Source organism: Callorhinus ursinus, unplaced genomic scaffold, assembly GCF_003265705.2.
Source record: "Callorhinus ursinus isolate GAN/ISIS: 27379988/994484 unplaced genomic scaffold, GSC_fseal_2.0 scaffold9, whole genome shotgun sequence".
Classification (NCBI taxonomy): Eukaryota; Metazoa; Chordata; class Mammalia; order Carnivora; family Otariidae; genus Callorhinus; species Callorhinus ursinus.
Genome location: NW_027397071.1, coordinates 52,415,502 through 52,437,226, shown reverse-complemented (window position 1 = coordinate 52,437,226; position 21,725 = coordinate 52,415,502). Strand labels below are relative to the sequence as shown.

The following is a 21,725-nucleotide window of genomic DNA, read 5'->3' as shown; positions in this document are numbered from 1 at the left end:
AGATCCCACAAGTGGAAACATCATGATTTCTTTCACAGGAGGATTCTCAATAGGCCCCAAAATAGAGCTCCATCAGGCCTGAATCTGCAGTTTTCCAGACACTCCCAGACATGCCTGGATCCATGAACAGACATGGCCCATGCTCAAGCTGAGACCCCACTCCACCTTAATTTATAGGTTGGGTGGGAGAAAAAAATATCTGTGGAAAAGGAGGTATTTGAGCCATACTTTGAAGTAAGAGTAGGATTTATGCAAACACAGCAGCAAATGACCCACAAAGAGGAGGCATGACAGAGAAAACAGAACCATTACAGAGGCTAAATATCAAAATAATCCATTTTAATCAAATGTTGTTATGATGTTCAGAGAAGGACATACTGACATTCTTTGAGATCATACTGACTCACGGTAACAACTCAATAAATATTGTTGAATGAATGAATATGTGAGTGAGTGAATTATTTCATTTTCTTTAAGCAAATGGAATTTGGCTCTGAGGTCCTACTTGGTAGGGGCAAGGGGGATTCCATTTCAGTCACTTTCGAGAGGGATTTCCTCCCCTTCCTAGGGTTTAAAAACAATCTGGGATGCTTAGATGATATTCACAAAATGAGGGATTACTCTATGGTGTTCATCATCTTTCCTTCCGCCCATTCTGTACATGATGCTACTGGGTCAAAGGTCCTCTGCCATCTAGCAGATGACGGCCTTCCAGGTGGCTCAGAGATGCTCCATAGCAGTCCTCTCCACTCAACACAGGCCCAGCCACAGACACAATGCCTGCTCCAAATGCCTCAGTGTTGGCAGCTGGCCTTCACAGTCCTCTCACAAACATCTCCCCATACTTGGTGTGTAGGTCATGGATCTCTGCCATTCACAGAAACACCCCAAGTCCTAACTAACCCTGTCAGACACAAGGGAAATCCATCCTTCCACTTCCAGATTAACCTTTTCTATCCCTTGAATCACAGCACCAGCCTCTCTCCACAAAGTTATAAGCCCAAATAGCATCATGAGTGCTTTCTGTAGGGGGCTTCACAGCTTCTGTTTTTAACCCTGACACCTAAAAACGAGCAATCTCTTAGATCAGAGCACAGAGATTTGGCTCTTCCATTAAGGGAGCGGAAAGAACCTCTTGTCCTTTCAAGTTGGGCTAGTAGCCAGAACAAAACCCAAAATACTGTTGCAGCATAGTACTTTGCCCCCACCTTCTCACTGATTTCTGCGATATTGTGGATTAGAGTGTCCTAGAAAGAACTCTGAATCTGGAGTCAGAAGACTCCACCATACTGGACCCGCTTCAGCTCATCATGCATGGCTCCATTTTCTCTTGTGTAAAAGTTGTCACATTGACCCCTTAAAACCATCGTGGAGTTCAAATTTAAAAAAGAATTGTATAAATGCTGAGAGCCAGACAAAGAGTGCTTGCTCATGTGGATAATGCCAAGAGTCAGCAGAAACGTAGATGAGCTATGCCTGTTCCCCTGTGACTCTGAAAAGAAATCCTCAGAGTTTCAGTGACCCCTCTGGCCTCAGAACAGGTGCCCCATCTCCCCCTGGGCTAGTTCTGCTGTTTCATTTTCTGGAAGAGAGTACGGGCCCTAGTGGCAACCCACAAGAAATGCCAGGCAGAAATGGGATCCCTGGGCCATGGGAGGGCAGGAAAGCAGATCTATCACCTGCACTGTGTTTGCTGTGGGGCCTGAGGCCTGAAAGACAGCTTTGTTCAGCCACCAGGTGAGCTGCAAGAGGAAGGTGCTTCTCCAGCCACTGCCACCAAGACTCACACAAAGCACTCATTCAGAGGCCCAGACCTGGCCGTGCCCTCTGATGCTGTCTCTGACTTACTGGGTTGCCCGTACAGAGATCATTTCCCTGCTTGTGCCCCCACCCCCCACTGCTGACCCTGCTACTGCACAATGCCATTCGAAGGGCATGGGTAGAATATTACATTCCAGAGAGAAAAGGCAATGCTCAGGCTGAAAAGACCAGGCTGTGGTGAAGGACACTCCCCTTTCACCACAGAGCTCCCTGTGTCCCTGCAGACAATAGGCCTCTGTGCAGGCCCATCTCCTAATGCAAGGACTGCTTACATGTTTTCATCTTTGGAAACTTCAAACTGCTCAGTCCCCAGGAATGGCTGTACAAGGAAGCATCTGTCTAGGACGGAAAGGGAGAAGTAGAGGTGAGATATGTCCCTTCAAAATAATCTCCCAGCCGGGTTTATTTATTCCCATGAACAAGGCCAGGTTTTTGCCAGTTCATTCTTCTATTCATTTAAATGGTCAATATCTATAGATCATCACCTATGTTCTAGGCACCTGGCTAGGCATCTCTAGCAAGAAATCTTACTAGAGATGCCTAGCCCTAGAGTGAAAAATTAAATAAGACTGCCCTGCCCGTAAGCAGATGGTGTCCAAGTGTCTGAAAAAAGCGTTTTGAGAATTGATTTTTTGTTGGGCATCCCTTTTTTCCTACTCCACGCAGCACCTGACCTTTGCTCTGCATTCTGTTCTGGCTCCTGAATCCCTTCTGATTTATCATTGTGTAAAAATGAAAGTCAAAACATCAGGTTTCTCAGGTACTCTCTTACTGCTAAGAATGCAAAATGGTATAACCCCTGTAGAGGACAATTTGTCAGTATCAAAACTGCATATGTATTCACCTTGCCATCCAGCAATAGCACTTCGAGGAATTTACCCTGAATATACACCTCAAATAATATGAAACTACATATGCATAAGTTTAGTTGGTGCAGCATCATTTTCATTTGCAAAACATTGGAAACCACCTAAATGCTCAAGCATGGGAGACTGGTTGAATAAACTATAGTATTACACAGTGTAGTACTAGGCTGCTGTAGAAAAGAATGGTGATCTCTATACACTGGCATAGAGTGATTTCCAGGAGATATTGTTAAGTGACAAAAGCAAAATGCAAAATAACATATATAAGATGTATTCACATAAAATAAAAAGGGAAATAAGAAAACCTACAAATCCCTGCTTATCTTTACCAGTAAAAGAGCATAAACCAGGTTACCTACAGGTGTGAGGAAACAGAGAGACAGGGAGGTGAAGGGGTAACTCTCCTCTGGATACAGCTTTTTATAAAATTTTGACTTTTGGATTCTATAATGGAGGTAAGAAAAATCTATAACAGATATTATTGGGTCAAACGACAAGGTTGAAATAAGGACAATGGAGTATATCGAAGTATTAGAGCGGTGTTTACTAAAGCTGATAACCACCTTGTGGTTATGTAAGAGAGAATAATTGTTCATAGCAAATAGGAAAAGGTAAAGGCTATAAGATACGCAACTTCGTCCCACATGTTTCAGAAAAGTTTGTGTGTGTGTGTCTGTGTGTATCTGTGTCTGTGTTGTGTGTATATTTGTGTCTGTGTGTATCTGTGTACATGTATGTGTGCATCTGTGTATTTGTGTCCGTGTCTGGGTATCTGGGTATGTGTGTGTGCCTGTGTGTATGTGTGTCTTCATGTGTATGTGTGTATGTGTACGCATATATGGAAGGGAAAAAGAAAGGAAATGATCAAGCAAATAGAGCAGAATGCTAACAATAGGAGAATCTGGATAAAGAACATTTGGCTATCATTGATACTATTCTTATTCTTATGATTTTTTTCTTCGTGTTTAAAATGGTTTACAATTTAAAATTTTTTACTATCGCTTTGGGTTTCCAGTGACTATATTTTAGAAGGGAAATGTGAACCTGATTGCCTCAAACTATCCTGCTGCTCCACTGGATATCAGCAGTTACGAATGCAGCAGCCTCTTGGCCAGCGCATATACTTTTCATGAAGTCATTCCCTGAAGATTCTGACAGGTAAGGGGGTGCCTGGGTGGCCCAGTTGGTTAAGTGTCCAACTCTTGATTTTGGCTCAGGTCATGATCTCAGGGCCTAGGAATCAAGCCCCAAGTCAGGCTCCATGCTCAGCAAGGAGTCTGCATGATCCCTCACCTTCTGCCCCTCCCCCGCCCATGCACTCTAAATAAATGATTAAACCTTAGGGAAAAAAAAAAAGATTCTGACAGGTAAGGATGCATCCTGGGTGCACTCTTCATCGCACTGGGTGGAGGGCAAAGGTAAAGGGAGTTAAAATGTCCTTGATCAGAGTAGGAGGGCTTAGAATTTGAGTCATCTTAGTCATTTAGAATAAGAATAGTTACCACATTATGCACCAGGATTGTGCCAACAACTTTACGTGCATTATCTCATTTAACCCTCACAACAGCTTTAAGAGGAGAGCAGTAATGCCTTGAGAAGGAAGCTGAGATGTAGGGGGTTTAACCTGGACTGGAATTCAGATGGTCTGGTCGCAAAGCCTGTGCTATTTAACTGCTGTGGTGTCACACTGGCAACAGAGGTAGAGAGACCAGGCCCAGCTGGCAAATCGTATCATTCTTCAGGTCTTGGTTCAGGGGCTACACCCTCTATAAAGCCTTCCTGGAGTAATGTATGCATTGATGCTGCTTTTCCTATTCTCCCACCTTCACTTGGTACACACCACCCAAAAAAGCCAATAATCTTGTGGTAATATTGTGTTGGTATGTCAGGAAGTACAAAGTACTTTCTGTACTTTGACTTCCTTGAGAACAGAAAAGCTGTCTTTTCTTCTTTACAGTGCCAACACCTATCACAGGGCCTAGTCCATGACAGGTAGTCTTTAAACTTCAATGGAAGTTGTATTACATTTTGTTAAGTAATTACTGAGCCTTTAAAACAGCTCTATAGTTTAATTCATATAGAAATTGAGGCTTAAAGTTGAACCTTGAGTCACCAGCTTGGTAAGTTCTCCTGCGAAAGGCTAATATGACCTTAAATCTCATTAATAGAAGAATCATACATAGAAAGAGAAAATGGATGACCCAATCTACGCCAGCTAATCAGGCCAAATACAGGGACATAAACTGACTTCTACATCCACATAAAGGCAGAGGTAGTCAAGCTGGATGGAGCCTGAGGGCAGGACAAAAGCAGATGGCACTCCAAGCCAATGCTATGTAAGTTGAGACCGAAGGAATTAGGGTTAATGACAATTTAGAGGAGCAAAGCTATTTCCAGATATCTTCATGCATTCCACTTTTATACTTGAGCACTAAAAGATGAACTTCAGTTAGTGGGTAGATGTCACTGGGAGAAGGATTTTGGTTCAATATAGTAAGAGAATATTCTTTTCTACAGTTGTCTAAAGATGAAGTGACCTGCTTCAGATAATAGTGAACTCTCTGTCACTACAAGTATGCAACAATTGAAGACCACATTAGGAATATTTTAGAGGGCATTCAGTACCAACCAATAAAGACAGTAGGCTAGATTAGTGGCTCCTATATGTTCATCTTTTGACCAATGTAAAGACATCACAGGCCCACAACAAAAGAAGCAAAACTAAAGACAAAGTAGTAAGGATTTTGCAAAGCTGAAATAATTTAAACAATTATACTTTATTATAAAATTATGCTTTTTGGTGTTGAAATTTCCTTTTTTTTTTCATGAAATGACAATGATAGGAGATGGTTTTTATAGTGCTTTGACCTGGCCAAAAGAAAAAGGCAGGTTGACAAATCTGTGTTGGTTGCCAAATGACTTCTGAAATTATAGTGAACCATGAAATTTAAAATTCTATCAGCTAATGGACCAGACAACTTCTGAGGTTCCTTCTACCCCCAGAAGGGAATGGCTCTACATCTCACAGACTCTGAATCCTTAGTGTCACCAACCAGATCCAGCAGAAATTCCCTGGCTTTAGAGTCAGACATGCCTGGCTTCACACAATGGTTCAGCTACTCACTAAATCAAGTGACTTGGAGCAAGTCACTTAATACCCTTGAACTTCAGTGTCTTCATCTATAAAATAACCATTAAAACAATTTTCTTCAGTCTAGGATCATGGGCTTGGGAGCCCAAAGCCATGGCTTGCATGGTATAGAACAAAAATAGCCATGATTCTTTGCAATTCTTTCACCAAGTGGTGGAATCCACTTCTCCATCCTTTCATCTGGATTGGCCTTGTGTTGCTTTGGCCAGAAGGCTATAGCAGAAGCAATATTCTGAGCATGGGTTTCAAGCATCTCTTCACATTTGCTCTTGGTTTGGGAGCACTCCCTGTCAGTCATGTGAAAAAAGCTTAGGCTGGCCTCCTAGTTGATGAAGCCCATTCACTCTCACTGCTCCAACCAACAGCAGGCCAACAGCCAGAGATGATGTTGAGAGAGGCTGTTCAAGAGAGTCAGTCCTCAATCTGACCACAGATGCAGAAGGAAGCCAAGCAATATGAGACAAGCCTGACCCAAATCACTAAAAACATCTAACAAACCCTCAGACTCATGAGTAGTAGTAAAAGTTATTTGAAGCCACTACATTTTAGGGTGGTTCATTATTCAGCAGAAGCTAACTGATACAGTTCTGTTTCCAAAGTTAATATTTTCTAGTTAAGTGACTTTGAGTAAGTTCTTTATAGTGCTTTAGCCCCAATACTCCTATCTGTAAAGTAGATGGGTAATTTCTACTTCATAAGCTTATTGTGGGACCTCAATGACATAATATAATTAAAATATTTGGCACACATACTAGATACACAATTACTAATAGTTGCAAATGTTAGGACTAGTAGCTGTGTAATAGTAATAGTATAAGTAGCCATATACTTCTTCTCACCCTACTTTTCACATGATTTCAGTCCCAAGAAACTGCAGAGATTGTTTGAAGTACCTATTCATCCTGCAACTAATAAGATGTTTTATGCAAAATGTATTCAGCTAGGGTTTGATTTTTATATTCCTGACTCACAGTCTGAACTATTTAGTAAAACAAGGTGGTACTAAAGTAGTTCAAAATATAGAATGTTCATCCCACTGTTCAGAGAAATGATGGCATAACTGTTCGCAGAGTCAAAGAACCTTCTATGTCAAGGAGGCTGTGAATGGGTGCAGCTAACTCACTTCACTGGGTCATTGGGCACCAGGCATCATTCCAAGGGCTATGTGTAAATTATTCACAACAATCATGGGTTGAGCGTGTTTTGCCCCCATATACTGAAGAGGAATTTGAGTCCAAGGTTCTTTAGTGATTCCCCCATAATTAAACAGCCAATCAGGGACAGAGCCAGTGTTGTACCAGGTCAGATGCATCCAGAGCTGTTGATCCTTTCTCTAAAGATTTGCTGTCTGTCTTCCAGATCACCTAAGAAATCTCCCAGTGCAGTCACCCCTACAACCACTGCCTTTCTAGTTAGTCAGGCCCCAGTCAAGCCTGTCATCTCCCACCTGTACACTTACAGTAGCCTTTTGTTCACTGCCTCTAGGTTCACTTTCTGACAATGGCCCCCTCTCCACGCCAGAGTGACCTCCATGACGTGCAAATCTGATTAAATCAAATTTCTGCCTTTCAAATCTTTCCCTGTCTTTCCTTCACCTACACCATAAATTCAGAGCTCGTCTATATGGCACATACATAATTCTGCCTACCTCATCAGCCATAGATTCCAATGCTTCTCCTTCCAGGCCATGCTAAGCTACTTCTAGTTCCCACAGCCCCCCACATTTTCCTTTCTGCCACTCCGTGAATTCTGTCATTCTCTGCTATATTCTCCCTGTACAAGGGCTTGATTTCCTGACACACTCTGACCTGATCTACAAGTCTCCCTTCAAATGCCAAATCCTTTGTAAGTCTTCCCTAAAGCCCTCAAGCTTAGACCACCTTCTCCCACCACCCCTCTTCTCACCCAGTTAAAGCAACACTCTCACTATAACTGTGGTCCTCACTGTCTTCCCCACTGAAATTGCAAACCAGGAATCACCCCAGATTAGTCAGGTTTCGTATTTGTACCATGATAATAAAAAGGGTTTTTAGAGTGGCCTCTGCTGTTTAGTTTAGTGGGCAGGAACAAAGACAGAAACCAAGTTAGATGTTGCTAATCAGTTATCAGACTTTGAAACAGTCAACATCTCAGAGCTGCAGGGTAAAAGGTCTCTGATAAGCACCCCATTTGTAGACACAATAAAGAACTGCTCAAGTGGCTGTATCCTGAACTGAGGAAACACTGGTCTGAGAAAAAAAAAGGGCGAAGGGGGAGAGATGACAAGGAAAATCCTAATGGAATAAGTAGGAAAACCTGCAGAAAGGCCTAGAAAAATCATTGACTTCAATTTTCAGAGGTGCCAAAGACAGAATGCATTTTCCTTGTGAGTAAGAAAGAGGAAATTTGGTGAGAAACAAGATCTTTCCAAAGCAGGTGCTAAAGAAATTAAATCTCACAGAGGATGGAGGAAGGCCAGAATTAGGAGCCACATGGTAAAGAAGAAAAAGGTAGTTTGCTGGGCCAAGAGCAAAGAGGGACTGAAGAGAGGCAACAGGACCCAGGGAGGGTGAAGGGGGCCTCCTAGGGAAGCTGTGCTGGCTGTAAGTAGAAAGTCCATCATCCCTGACCTCAGCCAGTATTCGGAGGACCATCTAAATGCTGGCGATATGGGCCATCTTTAAGTCACTTCGCAGGGAAATGACAGTACCATTTTGTTGTCCAGATCATTAGGACGATTTAATTATCTGCCCTTCAAGCAGAAAGATGAGAACATTCTCAAGCACATGAAAAACTCAAATATGACACCTATGAGCCTTTTGTGGAAAAGGTACCTGATAACAAAATATAGCAAACCACTGAGGTTTCAAAATAAAAGGCCTCTTTCACAGCGAAGCCATGGTAACAAGGCTGGTACTGAGCAGTAAATGGATTTGAATATTGAATTAAGATTAAACAACTGTCAGAATTACAGATCAGAATATAAATATTATGAGTTCCAACAAGGGAAAATAATTTCACTAAGAAAAAAATGGGAAGTGGGAGGAGGGGATATGGAGACATAGGTTATCTAATATTCTCATATTTCAAAAAAGGCACTACAGATATCACCCAATTTGAAACATAATTTAAGAGCAATTTTTCTTCACCCCTTTAATGTATTTCATAATGTTTTTCTTAACTTTTGAAGTTATCTCTTAAGAATAAGTATCTCTTTTTGTAAAGAAAAAGTCTGAAGTTCAGCAATTCCTTCCTTTTCATTAAGTTCAAGAAAAAGTAAATGTAGTTTTTATTCAAATGGTATGCATATAATGATCACATTTTTATAAAATTATTTGTACTTAACTTTATCCCTAGGTTTGCAAAGACAATTGTACAAAACAATACCGTCTGAAACTTACAATGCTAACGCATGCATGGAAGAATCTGGGGTGAGAGATTTTACTTGCTTCTATGAACTTTTCAATACTGTTTGCTTTTTATTCTTATGTACTGTATTTGCAAAAATACTAACAATATTATTCTTTAAACACACACACACACACACACAAGGCCATAAGATTGGTTTCAGCTCCATGCTCACACTGGTTGGTTAGTAGCCATTACCAGGCCACCATGCTAAGAGGGATTTTGAGCTGCATCAAGGCTCAGCAGAAACCAATAGTCAGATTGGTCAGCAAATCTACCATGGCCCCAAGAAGAGGTAATGCCACACAGGCTATATAATCAACATTCCACAGCCTAATAAAAATAAGAGCCATATATTGTGTATAACGATTAGAAAAGTCAAATAAGGACAGATGTTTATATCATTCACGCCATAAAAGTTGACTAGGCAAAAATTTACACATGCTAGATAACTTATGTGCATCTAGAAAGTACAATTTGTAGGCAACCATAAAAAGAGGCAAATGATAATTTATTATACTAAGCTCTCTAGTGTTTGGAATTTCCAATAATATATAATATTTCAGAAACAGAAAATTGGAATAGAACTAACGTGGAAGGCTCTGTCATTCTAAAAAAAAAGTAGTATTCATCCACAGATACATAAACTACATGAAAAGCCCATTCATCTCATTGAGAGATGCTTTTTCAATGAAATTCTAATTTTATTTTTAATAAATATTTATCAACATTTATAATGTATGCAGATTATTTTGATCAAATGAGAACTGAGAATAATTACAGTGACAACTCAATCCAGAAGAGAAAATATTAAACGAAGATCAGGATGGCAATAAGATTTTTTTTAATTATATTTCAAAGAAAGGGGACAAATAAGGAAAGAATCCATTTAAATGATTTCCTTTCTTCGCCCTGCAAATGCTTTACTGAACTGAATGTGTCCCAGGGTCTGTGTTGGTTGCTGGGGTTATCAAGGTGAATGCCACACTGCTGCCTTCTAGGAAGGGCCACGTGCTGTCCATTTCAGTGAAGAGAAAACCGGGAAAGGTTGGGCACTAGGAAGCCAAGGTGTGAAGGAGTTTGAAAAAGTGAGTAGTGAGTTCTGTGGTGGAAAGGAAAAAGTGGGGTGACCTACAGAGAGCTGTTAGGAGGTCACCGGGTGTGTCACTGGAACCTAAGCAAAATTCTTTGTTGTCCAGTCATCTTGGATCAGCCGGCAAAGGACTGTGAATAAGTTAGACATTGTGTATGCACAGCCCGCAGAGAAAGGGACACTTAATAGCAGGGGGAGGAGGGGGGATGGATCTATAAACTCGCCTTGACATCCACATCTAGAAAATCAAATGTACAAGGCAGACGCCTGGGGGCTTCTGGAGGGGAAACCCGGGGCCAGACAGGAAAGCTGGCTCCGTGGACAACACCAGCTGTAAGTACACTCCAGTGAATTTGCCTGGACAGAGTTTCCTGGGATCCAGGATGAAAGGAGGCTTGAGGGCTGCCTAGCAACACTATGTTTATGCAACAGTCCGGAGAACATGGAAGGAATAAGGGAGGGGGAAAAAAAGAACAGTTTCTGAAGAGAGGGTGCCAGAGAGTTCCAGCAGCGCCAGTGATGGGGAGCCCCCGCTTGTGAGTAGGCCCGCCAAGGCTGAACCTGGCCACGTGACGCGCAGATTCCGCAGGCTGTGCGCTGACATGGGAAACGGGCCGGTGGGTCCCAGATTTCCCAGCTTCCCCCCACTAATCACAGCTCTCCTCGGCTTCTCCATTGTTTTCACAGCTGTTCAGCTGCTCCTGCTCAGTCAGGGGACAGACAGGCCGACTCCAAATCACGGAGCAGAGAATAATACTCGGGCCAAAGAGAGGGTGCACAAAATGGGATTTTTATTGGTGGGGTGGGAGTGAGGGGGCTACGGGGAGATGGGAAAGACGCACAACTCTTAACCCTTTCATTGGCTGATCAAGTGTGAGTGTTCATTTCCAACAGAAAAGCGACGGTACTCACAATTAAAATTGTTCTGGAGCTCCCAAATTTGTGAAGGATTGGTTTTTTTCCAACATGAGATCATATTTGCCCACAAAAATAACATTGGAAATGGTAGCCGTTTGTCCAGGCGGTACCACAAAAGCCTATTTAATCCTCAACATATTCAGTTCGGGTAGCAAAAAAGGAGGAAATTTAATAGTCTAAAGGAAAAGCATAGCTGACATTTACAGATTGCTCACTACGGACTCAGTACAGTATGTATATAATTTCACAACATCCACACTCTAAATCCATGAAGTTGGTATAATTATCTCATTTTGCTGATGAGGAAACTGAGGCTTGAGGCAGTTAGTAACTTGCCCAAAGTTACAGATCTATTAAGAGATGAGGCCATGATTTCAAAGAGGTGATCTGACCCACAAATCAAGATTCTTAATCATTACATCCATATTAGTTTCCTATTCCTGCAGTAACAAATCACCACAAATTTAGTAGCTTAAAGCAACATGAACTACAGTCTGGGGGTCAGAAGTCTGAGATCAGTTTCACTGAGCTAAAATCAAATTGTGATATGTCTGCATTGCTTGTGGAGACTAGGGAAGAATCCCTTTTCCTGACTTTTCTGGATTCTAAAGACTGCTGACATTCCTTGGCTCCTGGCCCCTTCCTCCCTCTCCAAAGCCAGCAGCATAGCACCGTCTCTCTCCTTCTGCTTCTGTCCTTCCACCACTGCTCTCTTACCTGGATCCTTGTGACTACTTTCAAGGCCCACCCAGATAATAGAGGATAATCTACCCATTTCAAGGTCCTTAACTTAATCACATCTGCAAAGTCCCTTTTGCCATGTAGGGTAACATATTCACAAGGTTCCAGAAATTAGGACATGTATATCTTTGAAGTCCATTACTCAGCCTCCCACAATCCCTAATAACATATGCATATTTTAACCAGCGTGCTCATCATGCTGTTACCTGTCACACAATTTTGTTCTGCTCCTACTTACACTACAAGTGTTTTGAGGATGGGGACTACATTCTACTCATCTTTAAATCCTTTAAATCCTACTTCCTCATAAACACAAAGTAGGCTCTCATAAATGTATCTTGTGTATGACAATTGAATGATGAGTAAAATGAATAAATTTAAATATGGCCATAATTTGAGCAAGACACATGTCATTTATAACAAAAATAAAAAGAACAGAATTGAACTGATCATTGGAACCACCATAATGTGTACTGAATGCTCTATCCTTATAAGTCATGCTGCTTTAGGCCTCCTTCTTTGCTTGTTCTATTCCCCTGCCTGGGACATCCTTCCTACCTGGTCATTTCCTAGTCATCCTTTCAGACTTAAGTCAGGGGTCCCTTTTCCCAGAAAACCTTCTTTGACACTCTCAATCTCTCTCTCTCTCCTCTGTCTCTGTCTCTCTGTCTCTGTCTCTGTCTCTCTCTCTCTCTCTCTCTCTCACACACACACACACACACACACACACACACACACACACATAGTGTGCTGGAGGTAGCTGAAACTAGCTTGCTAGAGCTGCCTGTGTACATTTTTTCTCAACTTCTCATTTTGTGACATCATATTTATAGCCATGGTAAGAGTATTTACACCACAGAAACTGGCAAATGCCACAAATCAGGGCTGTTCTTTCCAGGGAGAGACTATTTAGTATTTACACAACTGCACATGCCCACACCCTCCATAGGCTTAGTCCTTACTTTCTGAATGTGGACCCATAGTATTCCCTACCTTACCACACTATTTTTCCCTTTTATAATCTTCTGTTTATATGCTGACTACTTTTTCAGGCACTTATCACAACACATGCTAGTGGAAAGGTAGAGTTAGGGCAATGGTTTCATGATACCTTAAATTACCTGATAACCCTGGACAATATCATAGTCCCTCCAATAATTCAACCCGGTACAGCAATTTGTGGACTGATCCTCTAACTCATTTCAGGTAAACATTCAGTCCAATGTGGGGATTATCATCCCTTATCTAGGTATCTTCCATTAAGCAGCTGCACAGGGCCACTGAGAAAGGAAAGGAGCATGACCTGCTCTCCCTTGACCATTCATTCTCATGCTCTTGTGCTTCTTCTTGGAGTAGGGGTCAGTGAAGGAGCAGCTTGTTCCACAGGAGAATGTGAGGGGCACACTTGTATGTTCCAGTGCCCTTTCTTCTTCCTCTCTCACTGCCTTTCTACTCATAGTCTGAAATAGGTGAACACTAATTGCTTCAGCCAGCATGGACCTGGCCCTATGCAGGAGCCCCCCAAGACATTGGAGACATTGTCAGTCTGATTCCAGCCAATTTCTTTAATATCCACAGTAGTCTCTGATGAACTTTCAGATCAACAATCTCCTTACCATCATCATCCCAAATCCGAGGCCTATAGAAGTATGTGGAATTTTCCAGTGTTCTTAAGAACCCACAATAATAGGTGGGATGATCTTTGCCCTTATCCAACATCCTATACCACTTCTATCTCCAAACTGCAGGATCCTGGAAGTGTGTCTTAAATCTAGCAAACATCCATCTGGAGAATGAACTATCAGTTTACCCTTCTTAAAAAATGCCAAGGACTCAATTAGAGTAGGGAAAGGAGGCTAACTTCAATTAAACTCTTTCTCTAAAATCTCTACACACACACACACACACACACACACACACACACACACACACACCTTTATGTGATTAGACAAGTGGGGAAAAGTGTTGTTCTGTTTCCTTTAGAATGCCACGCTATGCAAAACTTACATCCCCAATGCTGGGCATTATAGCAGGTGTCTCTTTTATCAAGCTCCTCTAGGACCTGTCCTGGTTTAGTTAAGGTAAGAAAAGTGGCCAGCTCGGAGAGATCCTCCCAACTCTGTTCCCAGGAAAGGTCTCTGCTTCTAGGATGCCAGGAATTAAGTAACTCACACCAACCTTTCAGAAGGTTTTGGGCCCCCACAAAACAAAGAAAGATATCTTTGCAAAACCTTCTTCTGGTCATATCAATGAAGGGCACTGGAGTTTGCTGAATTTCCAACTGGGATTCCTAATCCTATAGCTTCTAACCCCCTTCTCCTCTATGATCCCACTGACTCTGCTGAAGGTCACACCATTATTAAAACTTCCCCCAACTATCTAGACTGAGCCATATGAGACATTTCCAAAATCTTTTTCCCCACTAAAGTGTCAATCCTAAGCATCCAATTCTGGGTTCCTTTTTCTGACCATCATCTTGGCCCTGTGATGCTTTTTGAGGGTAGAATTCCATCTTCTCAGTGAGAGGAATCCCTGGACAATCTTACCTCACCATCTAGAGTAAAGAGCAATCCCAAAAGAGGAAAAAAATGCAAGAGCTTGTGACCGCTCTCTCCCCCTCCCATGCAGAAGGAATTCTAACCACACAGGTTCTGAGAGAAGTTTCCAAAAAGAAATCAGTGGAAAGCAAAATTTCAACCAATTTTTTATTTTGACCTAATCATCTGCTCCCAACCATCTGCCAAGGCTACTTAATCCATTTGGTACTGTGACCTCAGGGCCTTAAACTTGCATGCATAAAAAATATATATTGGCTCCAAAATAAGCAACAAAAACTGCAAATCAAAATAAATGAATGTTGAGTTAAATATCTACATAAATGTAATATTTTGTCATCTACTAGACTACAACTCAACTCATATAGTTATTTATAATTATAGAAAATAGGGGATAATATGTTTGAAATGATCTTGGGTAGAGCCTTCAAAAGAAAGGTGCCTAGAATGCTAAAGTATCCCTGTCTAGTTCTATGGCTCATGGCATATCCTTGGCCAAAACTGGAGTTCATTTTCTCTACAGGATTGAAGAAAGGATGGGGAAGATGAGACAAGCCTTCGCCTCTACTAGTGGTTGCAGGTGTCCCATCACTTACCCCAAACTGCTTTCCAACCCCTCTGCCTGCAGACACCGAAGCCTGCCCTATGCTCTTTGCATTGTAGGCTGATTTCTGTCTCTGTCTCCTCTAATCCCCACTTGGATCCCCATATCCATTGCAGGAATTCCAGATGGAAGAGATTACAAATCTCATTCATTTCAGGGAAGTAAATTCACATCAGCAACACCAGAAAGGGGTACACCCATCCCAAGGAGCCAAGTGATGAGCAAATACTGAGAACCACTATATACAAATAATAATACATACATAATACTCACTGTGTGTCAAGCACTGTTCTAAACATTTTCCAATTCTAGCAACTTTATTATTATGCCCATTTTCAGAAGAGAAGAATGTAGCAGAGAGAGTAAATACTTTGCCTAACTTCCTGTAGGCAGAAAGCAATAGAAGTCTTAATCACTACACCTAACATTGGGTCACAAAGATAGGAAGAACCTCAGACCAACAACAATTGGAGCAGCTGCCTTGAAGCCAACCTTTGTGTGCATATGGCAGATGAAACCAAGCATCCCAGGACTATGTATCTCTGGACAACTTCTTGAGAGAGAAGCACATGGTCTATCTCATTTACGTCATGTTTCTCTGAATGGCTCAGCCTGTTCTCTGTAATACCCTTTGTCTCAAGGCCTTCCAACAAAACATGCAGAGTCACTCAGGCACTTAATCACAAGTGGCTGGATTTGGCTAATCAATTACTACTTCTGGTGAGTGTCCTCTCCCCAGGAATATCTGAAGAAAAGTACTTGAAGGAATGCAATTGATCTAACGGTGGTCTTACAGAGCACACCAGTGGATTTCCATTTCCTTGGTTAAGATTCCTGCTCTGCATGTCCCAGCCATGGATAAAATACAACATTTCCCTGTGTTTCAACCTCAACTGTAAAATGGGAATAATAATGGTATCTAACCAAAGGGCTGCCAGAAACATTAAATGAACCAATGATTCATGGAAGGGGCTTAACCTTTTGACTGATAGGTGCTAACTATTCATTAACTCTTAGCGAAAACTAAACATATCAAAATAAAAGTGCTCAAAATTGTACATGGTGTTTTATATACATTATCATTTAATCCTCCAAACAGTGCTTCAAAGGAAGCAAAAGTATTAAAATAACAGAAAAGTAAGCTTAGATTTAGAGAAGCTTAAAAAATTATCTAATCATATAGCTTACAAAATATGGAGCTGGAACTGGAACCCAGAATTCTTTCAGAAAATACGGGACTCCTCAGCCAGAGCTTCAGCATAATCCAGACATAAGTGGCACTCACTCATCAGACCTTTGTTGATTGAATAAATGACTCCTAATTAATATAGGATTTAGAGTTGGTTGTATTCCTAAATTTGATTTTTATGATTCAAGAGTTACATTTTAAAATCTAAGTTTGTATTAGCAAACCACACACAATACATTAAAAAAGATCATTCAGCATGATCAGGTGGTATTTATTTCTGGGATGCAAGGATGGTACAATATTTGCAAATCAATCAACATCAATACACCACATCAACAAAACAAAGGATAAAATCATATGACCATCTCAATAGATGCAGAAAAAGCATTTGACAAGATTCAACATCCATGCATGATTAAAAAAAAACAAAAACAAAAAAACCTCTCAACAAAATGAGGTTAGAGAGAACAAACCGATAGCTGCATCAATCAGACAAGAAAAAGAAAGAGGCATCCATATTGGTAAAGAAGTTAAAGTGTCACTATTTGCAGGCCACATGATACTATACATAGAAAATCCTAAAGACCCCATCAAAAAACTACTAGAACCAATAAACAAATTCAGTAAAGTGGCTGGATACAAAATTAATACCCCAAAATCAGGCGTGTTTCTGACAACAGTACTAACAACAAAGTCATGGAAATAGGAATTTAAAAAAACAACACCATTTATAGGTGCACCAAAAAGAATAAAATACCTATGAGTAAACTTAACCAAAGAGGTGAAAGACCTGTACTCTGAAAACTACAAAATGCTGATGAAAGAAATTGAAGATGATAAAAACGAATGGAAAGATATTCCATCCTCATGGATTATTAGAAATAATATTATCAAAATGTCCATATTACCCAAAGCACTCTACAGAATCATTGCAATTCCTATCAAAATACCAACAGCAGTTTTCACAGAACTAGAACAAACGATCCTAAAATTTATATGGAACCACAGAGAACCCCAAATAGCCAAAGCAATTCTGAGAAAGAAGAACAAAAGAAGAACAAAACTGGAGGTACCACAATTCCAAATTTCAAGATATACTACAAAGCTATAGTAATCAAAACAGTATGATACTGGCACAAAAATACACACATAGATCAAGAGAACAGAACAGAGACCCCAGAAATAAACCCATATCTATATGGCCAATTAATCTATAACAAAGGAGGCAAGAATACACAATGGAAAATTTCAATTTTCAAAAAAATGGTGCTGGGAAAACTGGACAGCTACATGTAAAAGAATGAAACTGAACCACTTTCTAACACCATAAAAAAAAAAAGCTCAAAATGAGTTATAGACCTAAAGCTGAGACCCGAAACTATAAAAATCCTAGAAGAGAACACAGGCAGTAATTCCTCTGACATCAGCCATAGCAACATTCTTCTAGATATGTCTCCTAAGGCAAGGGAAATAAAAGCAAAAATAAACTACATCAAAATAAAAAACTTTTACACAGCAAAGGAAGTCATCAGGAAAATAAAAAGACAACCTACAGAGTGGGAGAAGATATTTGCAAATGACATATCCAATAAAGGAATAATATCCAAAATATATAAGGAACTTCTACAACTCAACACCAAAAAAACAAATTATCCAACTAAAAAATGGGCAGAAGACCTGAGTAGATGTTTTTCCAAATGTCTTCCAGATGGCCAACAGACACAAGAAAAGATGCTCAACATCACTCATAATAAGGGAAATGCAAATCAAAACCACAATGAGGTATCACCTCACATGTGTCAGAATGGCTAAAATCAAAACCACAAGAAACAAGTGCTGACAAGGATATAGAAAAAAAGTAACCCTCATGCACTGTTGGTTGAAATGCAAACTACTGCAGCCACTGTGGAAAACACTATAGCATTTCCTCAAAAAATTAAAAATAGAAATACCATATAACCCAATAATACCACTGCTGGGTATTTACCCAGGGAAAATGAAAACACTAACTCAAAAAGATACATGCATTCCTATGTTTATTGTGGTATTATTTACAATAGCCAAGACATGAAAATATCATATATATACATATATATAAATATCATATATATAATAGATATGATATAAAATATCATATATACATATATAACAGAATATTACACAGCCATAAAAAAGGATGAGGTCATTACATTTGAGACAATACAGATGGACCTAGAGGGTATTATATTCAGTGAAATAAGTCAGACCAATAAAGACAAATACCATATGATTCCACTTAAAAATCTTAAAACTGGAATCTTAAAAAATGAATAAACAAAAAGAATCAAAACTGTAACTACAGAGAACAAATTAATGGTTGCCAGAAGGGTGGGAGTTGAGCAAAATGGGTGAAGGGAGAGGGAGATACAAGCCTCCAGATATGGAATGAGTAAGTCATTGGAATAAAAAGCAGAGCATAAGGAATACAGTCGGTGATACTGTAATAGCCATGTAATAGGACAGATGGTAGCTATACTTAGGGCAAACATAGCAAAATGTATAAACTTGTCAAATCACTAAGTTGTACACCTGAAACTAATGTAACATTGTGTGCCAACCACACTCAAATTAAAATAAGTTAGAAGAGATGGCGGAGGAGTAGGAGACCTGGGTTTCATCTGGTCTCAGGAATTCAGCTGAATACGGATCAAACCATTCTGAACACCTACGAACTCAACAGGAGATCGAAGAGGAGAGTAGCAACAACTCTGAACAGAAAAGCGACCACTTTCTGGAAGGTAGGACGTGCGGAGAAGTGAATCCAAGGCGATATTCAGGAGGATAGACAGTGGGGGAGGGGCCTCCCTCGGCCGCTTCTGGCAAGTGATAGAGCCGCGGAGCAGAAAATCGAAACTTTTAGAAGTCGGCTCCACAGAGGAACGTTGCTCCAGTGGCTAAGCGGGAGGTGGAACCCTCGCAGGACAGTGTGGTCTCAGGACCCTGAGGGTCACAGAAAGACCAGGGATGCCTGAGTGCGGCAGAGCTCCCAGGGGTTGGAGTGGGGAAGCCGGCTGCAGAGACGGAGCCGAGGCGCGGGCTCTCAGCTCAGGGTTGCCATAAACTGTGATCGGTGACACAGTCGGGCCACTGCTCCTCCAGCAGGGACCCAACAAGCAGCAGAGCCGGGGAGACTCCCCTTCCTCCCCCGGGAGGAGTGGCGCAGGAGCGCACCGCAGGGATCTGCTGGGTTTGGAGACGCCACATGGGGTCGGGGGCCAGAGATAGAAGCTCGGTCACAGGCCAGGTGAGCACGGAGTGCGGCCAGAAACCAGGAACACGGGAGTGACTGACTGCTTTTCTCTGGGGGCGCACTGAGGAGCGGAGCCCTGAGTTCTTGCCTCCTCTGGGGAGGAGATTGGGAGGCCGCCATTTTCACTGTCCTCCTCCAAAGCTGTACCGAGAGCTTGCAGGGAACAAAAGATCCTGAGAGCAAACCCGAGCAGCTTGCTTAGCCAGGACCAGCAAGGGCGGGGCAATTCTGCCTCCAGCAAAGACATTTGGGAACCACGGCAACAGGCCCCTCCCCCAGAAGATCAGCACGAATAGCCAGCAAGCCAAGACCAAGTTTACCGATCAAGGAGAACGGGAGAACTCCAGCGCTAGGGGAATACTGCACATAGAATTCATGGCTTTTTTTTTCTACCATGATTCATTAGTTTTTCAAAGTTAATTTTTTGACTGTTTTTTCTTAATTTCTCTTTTTCCCTTTTTCAAACAACATCTTATCAATCCCTTTTTAAAAAAAAAAACATTTATTTTTCATTTTTAGAGTCAAATTTTATGCCTTCATAGTAGTTACCCTTATTTTTGGTATATATATATAAGTTGTTCTCTCTTAAAAATTTTGAGATACAGTTTCTTCTAACAGATCAAAATATGCCCTAAATCACTAGTGTATGGCTTTGTTCTAGTCTCCTGCCCAATCACATTCTCTCCTTTTTTTTTAAATCTTCTTTCTTTTTTCAAACAACTTCTTATACTATCAATTCCTTTTATAAAATCTTTTAAACTTTTCATCTTTACAGTCATCTTCCATCCCTTCATTGTATCAACCCTTATTTTGTATATATATAAGTATTTCTTCCTTTAAAATTTTAGGAGGCACTTTTTCCTAACAGACCAAAATAGGCGCAAAATCTAGTCTGTGGCACTGATCTATGCTCTAGCCTGATCATATTTGATCATATTCGGGTTTTTTTTTTTTTATTGTTCTGTTTTTGTTCTTAATCTTTTTCTTTTTGGGTTTTTTTTTTTCTTTCTTTCCTTTCTCTTTCTTTTTTCTTTCTTTCCCTTTCTTTTCCCCTGGTTTCAGGTCTTCCTGATTTGTATAGAGTATATTTGCTGGGGACGTTCTTAACCTGTGGGCATTTTGTTCTCTCATTCATCTATTCTCCTCTGGACAAAATGACAAGACGAAAAAAATCACCTCAGCAAAAAGAACAAAAGGTAGTACCGTCAGCCAGGGACCTACTCAATACGGACATTAGTACGATGTCGGACCTAGAGTTCAGAATCATGACCTTAAAGATACTAGCTGGGCTTGAAAAAAGGGTGGAAGTTATTAGAGAAACGCTTTCTGGAGAAATAAAAGAACTAAAATCTAACGAGTCGAAATCAAAAAGGCTATTAATGAGGTGCAATCAAAAATGGGGGCACTAACTGCTAGGATAAATGAGGCAAAGAGAGAATCAGCGATATAGAAGACCAACTGATGGAAAATAAAGAGGCTGAGAAAAAGAGAAACAACTACAGGATCACGAGGGCAGAATTCGAGAGATAAGTGATACAATAAGATGAAAGAACATTAGAATAATTGGGATCCCAGAAGAAGAAGAAAGAGAGAGAGGGGAAGAAGGTATATTGGAGCAAATAATACCAGAGAACTTCCCTAATGTGAGGAATGAAACAGGCATCAAAATCCAGGAGGCACAGAGAACCCCTCTCAAAATCAATAAAAATAGGTCAACACCCCGACATCTAATAGTAAAACTTACGAGTCTCAGAGACAAAGAGAAAATCCTGAAAGCAACTCGGGAGAAGAGATATGTAACCTACAATGGTAGAAATATTAGAATGACAACACACCTATCCACAGAGACCTGGCAGCCAGAAAGGACTGGCATGATATCTTCAGAGCACTAAACGAGAAAAATATGCAGCCAAGAATACTGTATCCAGCTAGGCTCTCATTGAAAATTGAAGGAGAGATAAAAAGCTTCCAGGAAAAACAAAAACTAAAGGAATTTGCAAACACAAACCAGCCCTCCAAGAAATCTTGAAAGGGGTTCTCTAAGCAAAGAGAGAGCCTAAAAGCAGCATAGATCAGAAAGGAACACAGACAATATACAGTCACAGTCACCT

General features: G+C 40.8%; 1 long non-coding RNA gene across 1 annotated transcript; it reads left to right on the top strand.

Annotated features, from left to right (window-relative positions):
- The first annotated feature begins 2,129 nt into the window (after positions 1-2,129).
- LOC141373377 (uncharacterized) lies at positions 2,130-9,241 on the top strand. The gene is made up of 3 exons (XR_012379283.1): positions 2,130-2,185; positions 3,703-3,845; positions 9,175-9,241. It is a non-coding gene; the product is annotated as an uncharacterized lncRNA (long non-coding RNA).
- The last annotated feature ends 12,484 nt before the right edge of the window (positions 9,242-21,725 follow it).